The sequence below is a fragment of the Tinamus guttatus genome, unplaced genomic scaffold (assembly GCF_059628265.1).
Source record: "Tinamus guttatus ecotype Peru unplaced genomic scaffold, ASM5962826v1 Tinamus_guttatus_pri_ptg000140l, whole genome shotgun sequence".
NCBI lineage: Eukaryota > Metazoa > Chordata > Aves > Tinamiformes > Tinamidae > Tinamus > Tinamus guttatus.
In genome coordinates, this window is record NW_028288674.1 from 8,162 (window position 1) to 16,143 (window position 7,982).

At 42.8% G+C, this 7,982-nt stretch overlaps 1 non-coding gene across 1 annotated transcript; it reads right to left on the reverse strand.

Moving 5' to 3' along the window:
- Window positions 1-461: 461 nt before the first annotated feature.
- TRNAM-CAU (transfer RNA methionine (anticodon CAU)) lies at window positions 462-533 on the reverse strand. The gene has a single exon. It is a non-coding gene; the product is annotated as a tRNA-Met (tRNA).
- Window positions 534-7,982: the final 7,449 nt, after the last annotated feature.

Genomic DNA, 7,982 nt, shown 5'->3' on the forward strand with positions numbered 1-7,982 from the left:
GACACAATACTCCAGCTGTGGCCTCACCAGGGCTGAGTAGAGGGGCAGGATCACCTCCCTCGACCTGCTGGAGACGCTCTTCTTAACGCACCCCCAGATCCCATTGGCCTTCTTGGCCACGAGGGCACACTGCTGCCTCATGGTCAACTTGTCATCTACCATGACACCCAGGTCTTTCTCCGCAGAGCTACTCTCCAGAAGGTCAGTCCCCAGCCTGTACTGGTGTCTGAGGTTATTTCTCCCCACGTGCAGAACCTTGCACTCGGCCTTGTTGAATTGCATGAGGTTTTTCACCGCCCAGTTGTCCAGTTTGTCCAGGTCCCTCTGGATGGCAGCGCAACCCTCTGGGGTATCAGCTACTCCTCCCAGTTTGGTATCTTCAGCAAACTTGCTGAGAGAGCACTCTGTGCCTTCATCCACGTCATTGATGAATAAATTGAACAGCACTGGACCCTAAAAACTAGCAGAGGATGGTTTCGATCCATCGACCTCTGGGTTATGGGCCCAGCACGCTTCCGCTGCGCCACTCTGCTCTGTGCTACAAAGCTCTTCCCCCCTCAACTGGTCATCGATGGGGATTCTCTAACAGGAGAACAATAAATTGAACAGGACTGAAGACCCCTGGGAGACACCACTAGCTACAGGCCTTCAACTAGACTGTGCACCGCTGATCACCACCCTCTGGGCTCTGCCATCCAGCTAGTTGTTAATCCACCTCACTGTCCACCTATCTAACCCACACTGCCAGAGCTTGCCCAGGAGGATGCTGTGAGGGACAGTGTCAAAAGTCTTGCTGAAATCCAGATATATGACACCCACCCCTCTCCCCTCTTCTACCCAGCCGGTCATTCCATCATAGAAGGCTATCAGGTTAGTCAAGCATGATTTCTTCTTATCCTCCACATGTTTGGAGGCAAGTCAGCATGAGCTGCTCCATGACTTTTCCAGAGTCGGAGGTGAGGCTGACTGGCCTGTAGTTACCTGGGTGCTCCTTCCTGCCTTTTTTGAAGACTGGCATGACACTGGCTTTCTTCCAGTCTTCTGGCACCTCCCTCATTCTCCAAGACCTTTCAAAGATGAACAGCAGTTTAGCAATAACATGCGCCAGCTCCCGCAGCACTCTGGGGTGCATCCCATCAGGGCCCATGGATTTGTGGATATCAAGATTCCCTAACCGCTCTCTGATCCAATCTTCCTCTACCCAGGGCAAGTCCTCCTCTCTCCAGGCACCTCCTGTGGTTCCTAGGGCCTGGGATTCCAGAGGGCTGCCCTTGGTAAAGACTGAAGCCAAGAAGGCATTCAGTAGCTCTGCTTTTTCTGTGTCTCATGACCAGGGCACCCACGCCATTCACCAGCAGACCCACATTTTCCCTACCTTCCTTTTAGCATTGATATATCTGAAAAAGCTGCTCTTGTTATTTTTAACATCCCTTTCCAGATTTAATTCCAGATGTGCCTTAGCTTTCTTTGTTACATCCCTGCATTCCCTGACAATATTCCTATATTCCTCCAAAAAAGCCTGTCCTTTTTTCCACTTTCTGTATAGTGCCTTTTTCTGTTTGAGTTTTGCCAGCAGCTCCTTGCTCATCCACACAGGCCTCCTGCCCCCGCCAACCAGACTTCTTACTCCAAGGGACACACTGCTCCTGAGCATGAAGTGCTGCTTGAATACTGACCAGCTCTCTTGGTCCCCCTTCCTTCTAGGGCCCTAACCCATGGGATTTTTCCAAGGAGGTCTCTGAAGGGGCCAAAGTTGGCCCTCCTGAAGTCCATGGTTGCAAGCCCTACTTCCTCCTTGTTGGATCCTAAACTCAACCAGCTCATGATCACTGCAGTCGAGGCTACCCACCACCTTCACATCTCCAACAAATCCCTCTCTATTTGTTAGTATGAGGTCCAGTAGTCCACCTCTCCTCATTGGCTCCTCCACAATCTGTGTTAAAAAGTTATCAGTGCTCTGCTGCTCTGCAGAAGCCTACAGGACTGTTTGTGCCTGGCTGTGTTGTCTTTCCAGTTGATGTCAGGGTGGTCGAAGTCCCCCATGAGAACAAAGGCCTGAGACCATGAGGCTACTTCCAGGTGTCTGTAGAAATCTATCACTGTGAACATCACTTGTCAGGGAGGCCTGGTTAGTATTCTACAGTATCTTAAGAAGTTCCCATCCAATTTTAATAGAGAGATATCTCCTGTTCTTTCACTATCTGCAGAATTCCTTTCTCCAGTTGATCCTACTGCTTATGCAATTATTTCTTGGCTCCTGGGGAATTCCAGAGCTCCACATTCTTTGGGGAGTGATTATTTTTATCTTCCCTAACTCTTATTTCTATTCAGAATAAGGATTTTTTTTTCTGTTCCAAGGAGATGAACTACAAGTTTTTCTCTGTGTACCAAAAAACACAGGAGCTGGCTGATATTTTTCGCTGCTCTCAATGGTGTACACAGCTGTAGCGGTGCAGCCAAGTTAAGTGTGGTGGTGCCATTGCTTGCAACTGGCTAGACACCTTTCTAAGGCTTTCATCTGCCTTGCATGGTTTTAACAGAAATTATACAATCAGGTAACTGTTTACTGACCTTGTCTTAGTTTTTGCTTAGTTTTGTACAACTGTGTGATGTAACCCCTACTGTTATCTGTAACCAACCTGCAGCAATAGCAAGCAGTTACTTGCAGAATGAATTATCTGTAACCTTGAAATTAAAGACAAAGCACAAAAGAGCACAGGTGTAAGATGAGAGCGGGGGTTTTGAAAGCACAGACACAGGATGTATCCAAGGCCTAAGAACAAGTCAAGAATGGTCAATTGTTGGTCATGAAAAGAAAGCAACCTTGGGAGCTGACTACAGACAGTTCTGCTGGTAAGGGAGGAGAACAAAATTAGTATGCAATGTAGGTACAACACAAAATTTTTACATGGTATCACAGAGAGTAGCATGTAGACCCTCTCAGCAAACACTAAACTGACCCCAACTAGAGCAAGAATAGCAATTCATCATCATACATCTCCTGGAGAGGAGATGCTGCCCATGCTTTAACTCTCTGCCCGCCACCCTGAACCATCCATCAACCTTTAGACCCAGGGAACAGTGTAAGGACCCAAGAAAGGGGTAGGTATGAGGAAATTTGGGTATACATCATTTTGACTATATAGTTCCAACTACATAAGCATCATTTTAACTGAGCTAAAAATATTTTGCATTTGACTGTTTAGACTTTAACTAGACTAAAAAACTTATCCACTTGGCATATAAGGTACGTTCTCCTTTTTTCTCAAAAAAAAACCTTTAGAGTATGACAGACTAATGGCAAATTCAAGCAATCTATAACTTAGACACAAAAAAAAAAAAAAAAAAAAAAACGGTAACAGAGCCAAGCAGACCTCTACCCAAAATAAGAGAAAAATCAGTATTTGCTCTAGCCTAGCACAAGCCTTGCCCCTAACTATGTCTTTCTGAGGTTATGTCCAGGTCTTGGAAGAGGCAATTCAGTCAGCTATTCTTTGTCAAAGGACTCGCTGTTCATGACATACATAGACAATTCAAATTGAAACAAAATGTAACAGAACAGAGCATGCTTCTCTCTGCCTGGCTTCCTGGGAAACTCTAGGGTTCTAGAAAAATGTGTGGTCTGTTGGGAAATACAGGCTTAACAAATTAAGAGCCACAGTAAAATGAAATGATGACTTATTATTGGATTTTCAATCTGCCTGAACTTAGCAGTACATTTTACCATTATATGGCAGGCAGGGGCCTAAGATATTGCTTACAATTGTACAGAAGATATGCTCATCCTGTGCAATAACAAAATTTTCCCTATGAGCCCATCTTCAATTTCTACATGTTCTGCTTCACTGAGAGTTTGCTGTTGCCAGCAACATTTGCTCAGTTTCAATCACTCCTAAGAGTGTTAAATTTGTGAGACAGAGGCATAAATAGATGGCTGTACTTCGCGATGGTTGCTGTTGCTGCGCAACAAAATAAGCGAGCCCAGAGTGGCAGACTATAGTCTTTCTGAAGCCACATGGGGTCATTGTAGGGTACAGTGGAGAATATAGGAACATATGACTGAAAGGTTCACCTGTATTACCACAGTGAACCTCCCACAGGCATTTATTACACACATGTAATAAGTTAGGTTAATGTACAGAATCCACATATAGCATCTGTGGCATGGCTAACTTTTTCATCTCACTGTTGCCCACAGTAGGTGTAGGGGAGCAGTACATCATGGCCTGCTGGATCCAGAATACACATCCAAAAGCATTCTGTATTTGCAGGTTTAGCTAGGGGAAAGCTGAGGTGGCCTATGTCACTGCAGCCTGTATGAGACACAGCACCACATGAGGTAAAGACTTCAGCTTGCTTGCTCCTGCATGAGACCTGCTCCAAGCTTTACCTTACTTACAGCAAAACCATCTTACAGTCTAGTTTGCCAGTTTGTAGGCTTGCTTCCCAACATGCAAAATGCAGTTCACATGAGGATTTTGACCTACATTCCTCCCTGGGTTCAATTTGTAAGCTGCTGTGGTGTGTCACTACATTACCTATCCTTTGTTACACTTTGTCAGTACTATCTTCAATCTCTCTTTAAAGCAAGTACTTGCCTCCCTAAGTGGGACATGAAGAATATGGTATCATATTTCTAATTGTGGCAGTAAGTTAGTTGAGTAACTTAAACACTCATCAACTTTTTTCCAAGGAGTTAACACTTCTCAGAATTCAACCTTTTGCCATCTTCTGTTCAATTTTTAGATACTGAACTCTCTAGTCAGGCAGAATGCATCAAGTTCAGTGAGAATTTGCCCTAGATGAGAATTTCTACTGGTGCCACCCTATTATAACAACCAGTATGTATAGCTAACAAGTAACTTGTTCTTATCAAGTGCCCACCTCTTTCACAATCTTTTCCATTCCAAGTATTCACTGAAAAGTGATACTAGAAATCAAATATTACATGAAGAGTTGTGTGCCTGCTTTCCAGTAGGAATTCAAAACGTCAAACATCAAGCAGTTCTCCAAGCTGTTTGTATGAATTTATTCAGGTCAAAAGAGAATGCTTCTCATTTAAGCAATTCTACTTTAAACAAAGAACACAAAACAAATCAGTATGAATTTTCGCAGTAAGGTTTATATCAGAATAAAAAAGTGTGTTTCAAAGCAATTACCTTGAGTAGCACCCAGTAATCAAAGCAGAATTAATTACTGATCCTAAATTCCTTCAGTAGAAAAATCCTTGTGTTTAAAATAATAATAATATCTATTTCAATTGCTTTACTCAAAATTCAGCATCAACTACACTATTCTCACCTATAAATGCAAAAATGACATCAAATACATACTAGCCAGTTAAGGATAGTTGATCCTATCCTGCTATATAGCAAATATTAAAAAAATACATTTCAGGAAGTTTCATCTGGTAATCTAGTAAGCAACGCAACCAGTTCAGACTCCTCAATTCAACCATGCACATCAGCATGTTCTTCAATTTAATATATACAGGAGTAATTCTGATTGCACATGTGATTAATGCTCAGTTCATTGACAATAAGCAACCATTTTCTAGGGATGGATTTCTCTAGGACACTTAGGCTCTTTTAAATACCTAATTTCTTGAAACACTATCATGAATACATTTGGGGAACCTAACTACCTCATAGTACTCTTGTGATTTTTTTCTTTAATATGGTGTGCAACTGCTCAACGCTAATAATGCTTCTCTGAAATCAAAAACTTCTAGGTCTAATTACACTGAGGTGTCTTGCAAGTCCATTACATGTTCAAATTCTGGATCAAACTTAAGGTCTTGATCCACTTAGTACTTAAGGAGTACTTAGAAGTACTTAAGAAAGTACTTAATCCTTTGTTAGATACCCATCCAGAGGAACCTGGACACACTGGATAACTGGACAGTGAGAAATCTTATGAAATTCAACAAGGCCAAGTGCAAGGTCCTGCACCTGGGGAGGAATAACCCCAGACACCAGTACAGGCTGGGGACTGACCTTCTGGAGAGCAGCTCTGCAGAGAAAGACCTGGGTGTCATGGTGGATGACAAGTTGACCATGAGGCAGCAGTGTGCCCTCGTGGCCAAGAAGGCCAATGGGATCCTGGGGTGCATTAAGAAGAGCGTCTCCAGCAGGTCGAGGGAGGTGATCCTGCCCCTCTACTCAGCCCTGGTGAGGCCACATCTGGAGGACTGCGTCCAGTTCTGGGCCCCCCAGTACAAGAAGGATGTGGAGCTGCTGGAGAGAGTCCAGCGCAGGGCTACAAGGATGATCAGGGGCCTGGAACAACTGCCCTGTGAGGAGACGCTGAGGGAGCTGGGCCTGTTCAGCCTGGAGAAGAGAGCTGAGAGGGGACCTGAGCAGTGTCTATAAGTACCTCAAGGAGGGAGTGAGGAAGATGGTGCTGGTCTCTTTTCCCTGGTGGCCAATGATAGAACTAGAGAAAATGGCCAGAAACTGAAGCATCAGAAGTTCCACAGGAACTTAAGGATTTAAAAAAAAAAAAAAAAAAAAAAAAAAAAAAGACAGTGAGGGTGACAGAGCCCTGGAACAGGTTGCCAAGAGGAATCTCCTTCTCTGGAGATATCCAAAACCCGCTTGGACATGGTCCTGTGCCAGGTGTTCTAGGTGACCCTGTGTGTGCAGGGGGGTTGGACTAGATGACCTCGAGAGGTCCCTTCCAAACTCAAGCATTCTGTGATTAGGTAGATGGTTCAATTATACTCCAGGAAGCCACAGAAAAATAGGTTGTTAATCTACTCTAAATGTCAGCACTTAAGTGGAAGAAAAAGCCCCCCAAACAAAAACAAAAACATACTGTTCTACTTCCCTGAAATATTTGTTATTCCATTCAATTTCATCAACATAAATAACTCCCTAAAATCCCACGGAAATTTTATTTGGGAAGTGCTGAAATGACATGTAAGTGCTGCTGGAAAATCCTTGGCTAAATTTACAATACTTGCTACGAAGTAGATGATTGCACTTGCAGTTCTTACCCTGATTAGCTATTCTGTTGAAGATGGGCAAGACAACAGCCAGACAGGTTTCTTGATTTGCCCTATTCCAACTTTCCTTTAGCTTGGTAAGTTAGAGGTTGGCTAATAGGCTAGAATTTATATTTTGACCTCCAGAGTTGATCAAATTCACCTCAATTATGACACCAAAACTGACAGGGTGATGCAGTTACACTATGAAACAGATATGGAAAAGCTATATCACACCCTGCTTGGCTCCCTTTTCATCTCTACCCTAACTTGCTTTTTTCTCCTCCCATTTTCCTAGCATTTCCTGAGGTCTACACTAGCATGACAGGAGATATCTTCATAACTTTTTACTAGGATTGCATTTGGTCCATGGACTGTACTTCAGAATTCCACTTTTCAAGTGGGCACCTTTCCCCATGGCTGCTGATTCAGAACTGCCCCCTACCTTGCTCTTTTTAAAAACATATTGCTTTAAGCAATCAAAAAAACTTAACTAAATCTCATCCTTACTTTCTGAATGCAATAGCTGAAACTACACTAGGATCAACAGACTTCCTGCAACGTCATTAAATGTTTCAGTTTTGCAGGTTTCAAGGTTTTTTTTTTTTTTTTTTTTTTTTTTTTAAAAAAAAGTATCCAAAGCTATCAATACCAGCTACCTATAAAACAAACCCTCTTTCTTCTCTTAACCGTGATAACCTTGAGTAAGACAAAGAAGAACAGGTTGTATTGTTGTATAACAAATTAACATTTGCTAAAAATATCCATAATTATCATGCACCAAATTTATCGCACAGTATCAGGAATCTTGTATAATCCCAATCCTAGATTTTTAACATAAAATAGACCACAAAGACATGCTATAACTAATATAAAATGAATCTACACTCAATTCCATGGCTGTGCATATTTGTACAACTCCAAGAATAAAGTTGTACAAACTACACTGACAGATCCAGTGTTTGCTTTCTGGATAAAAGGGTTCACAATCAGTTTA